General features: G+C 33.1%; 1 long non-coding RNA gene across 1 annotated transcript; it reads right to left on the bottom strand.

Moving 5' to 3' along the window:
- Window positions 1-332: 332 nt before the first annotated feature.
- On the bottom strand, window positions 333-1,029 carry LOC148209025 (uncharacterized). Its single transcript, XR_015787426.1, has 2 exons — window positions 621-1,029; window positions 333-515 (listed from the first exon to the last, which is right to left on the bottom strand). It is a non-coding gene; the product is annotated as an uncharacterized LOC148209025 (long non-coding RNA).
- Window positions 1,030-2,677: the final 1,648 nt, after the last annotated feature.

The following is a 2,677-nucleotide window of genomic DNA, read 5'->3' as shown; positions in this document are numbered from 1 at the left end:
ATCTTGCCTTCCAAGCATGAATCACATACTAATAAAGTGTCTAACTCTAACTTCTATAGAGGGCCACTCTTTACTAGTCTGTCTATTCAATTTAGATCTATATGACTAAGTCTTAGATGCCAAAGATAGGTATCATCTCTTGGAGAAATACTTTGTCTTTTCGTTATGGCTTTAGAAGTTTTAAATAATTCAGTGTTTAGAAGCAAGCGTCTTTCATGTTAACGGTCTTAGCACATACAATTTATTCTCATTGAATGCTGAACAAATCTCAAAACCATTTTTCGAAATAATAACATTATAAGTAATAAAATTCAAGGAGTGAAATTGTTCAATTAAACAAGAAACAAAAATCAAGTAGCTTTAGAATTTATGAACTAAAAAACATTGTTCAACATTAAATACAAACTATCAAAAATTAACTTGATACTTCCTATTGCTACTACAGACACCATTTTTGCATTGCATACTCGCATGGTCATCTGTCAAGCTTTTAGTTGTTCCATGAGTCCCTTTTTCTTGAAAAAAATAACATATATGATTAGTGGCTTCTGAATCAATTATCCTGATGGATTTAGAATTCACTACTACGCATGCTTGAAATACTAGTAAATCATATTTACCTTATTTCAACTTCTTCCTTTCTTCTCGGTATTTTGGGCAGTTTCTCTTCAAGTGCCCTTCCTTGTTGCAATAAAACCGTTTTCCTTTTGCAGCTTTTTATACCTTGACTCTTTTTCCTTTTGGAGCAGCTTTAGTTTTACTCTGTATCTCACTACTTTTCCTCTTCTAGTTCTTACTCCAAGAGGTTGAAGCTCCAGTTAGTTCCTTAGATTGAACCGCTATGTTTGAACTTGCTTGGGCTGGCAACATTTGCCTCTCCACTTTTGCCCTTGTTTTTCATCATGAACTCAGAGCTTTGCAGTTCATTTAGAAGAGTAGTGAGATTATAAGAAATTTTGTTCACAATAACATTCTTTTAAATTGCAGGAAACTCTTAGGGTCCGTTTGGTTCAAGGTTTCAACAAATATATTGGGATTAAAATACTTGAGAATAAAGATAACTGTGTTTGAATTCTATATATATGTAGGATTAAGATGTCTCAAAAAAATTATATATATGCATTTTACGTCATTGTAAACATTGATTAATAACTAATTAAATTTAATTCAAAAAATAGGTAATATAAATTAAATTATTTTTTATTAGCATTCTAAATTTTAAATCGACAATTTAGATATACGGGCAATTTAACACAAAGATCAATTGAACAATTAATAGTAAATATTGTTATTTGACTAACATTCAATATATACATATTTAACAAAATGATATCATTGTATGGTCTTTAAAATTAATCAAAATTAACATTCAATAATCAATTTACAATAATTAGCGTTTGGGCGTCCGTCTCCTCCGATTTGGATTTTTCAGTGTTTTCCTTCTTCGATTGGTTCTGATTGATCTCCATTGGTGGTCTCCATTGCAGGGTCGTTTCTGGTGTGCAGTCAATGGCGATGGGGTGTTTCTTTCTCTGATTTGTCACCAATCGCCTTGTTTTCGTTGGGATTTTGTGTTCTCGTGGTCCTGGGCGATTTGATCATCCTGGATTTTGCGTAGTGCGATAAGGTTTGAGCAGTGTTCGTTGTGGTACCAAGTAGTGGTTTTGCGGTGGAAACGAAGCGGTGCTCTCCATTCGAGAGTTTGACCGGTTATCGTTCTTAGTGGTTGTCGCTATTGATTAATCTCGTTTGGCCAGTCTAGTCGGTGATGCGAAAGCCCCAATTGTCTAGGGGGTGGGATAAAGCATTTTGTGGTGCAGAATTTGTCTGCACCGTCGGATGTCACCGTCGGAGAGTTTGTCGTCATAGAAGTCGCCGTTGGAGTAGCATGTTTTATTGGCGTCAGAGACAACCCTGCTGATTATTCAGTGAATAATTATCTTATTTTATCTGAGTTGAGAAATTTGATTTTTTTTATTGTTTGTGCCCTAGTTTTTGGTTTCGATAAATTCTTTAGGAGCTACGACTTAAGTAGAGCAGTCTTCTTTTAGAATCAATTCTTCAAGGTGGTGAGTTTTAGCTAAGTCTAGGTAGGTTTGTGCCCTAGTTCTTTTGTTTTGATAAATTTTTTAGGAGTGAGTCAATTAAATACATTTAGTTCTCTTATTCAAGTTTGAGCTAGATCCACGCACATAGTGCTATTTAATTTAGAAGGATTTATGAGTGAGACACATACGTTTAGTTCCAATTAGCCAAGTGTTAGCTAGTTTGACATACATTTTAGGCTTGCTTGAGATTATATTTAGGAGTATTAGAACAAACTTATTTAAATTTAATTTGCTTGAGTATGATGATTATAAACTTAAAATATGCAATTGAATTAAATTGTTGTCTTATATTTTTTTGTCTATAATTGGTAATAGTTTGTCCATGTTTTTTTAATTAGACTTGTTTTTATCGTAAAATGGCAAACACACCAGAGATCCCTTCGAACTAACTAGGTATGTATGATTTATTTAATGTTATAAACCCATATTGAAACTTATTGTATTTTACATGTTTGGTTGTTTGTTGTGTCGTATTTTACGTTTAATTATTAGCTTGTATAACCATCTAGCATTTATTAGTTGGTTCTTCATTTAATGTCATGGTTTGTTTTGGAATTGTGTGTAGCTAT

The sequence above is a fragment of the Momordica charantia genome (genome assembly GCF_013281855.1).
Source record: "Momordica charantia cultivar OHB3-1 chromosome 9 unlocalized genomic scaffold, Mcharantia_2.0 BLBB01000009.1, whole genome shotgun sequence".
Classification (NCBI taxonomy): Eukaryota; Viridiplantae; Streptophyta; class Magnoliopsida; order Cucurbitales; family Cucurbitaceae; genus Momordica; species Momordica charantia.
Note: the sequence above shows the minus strand (reverse complement) of the source record. Positions and strands in the feature narration are given on the sequence as shown.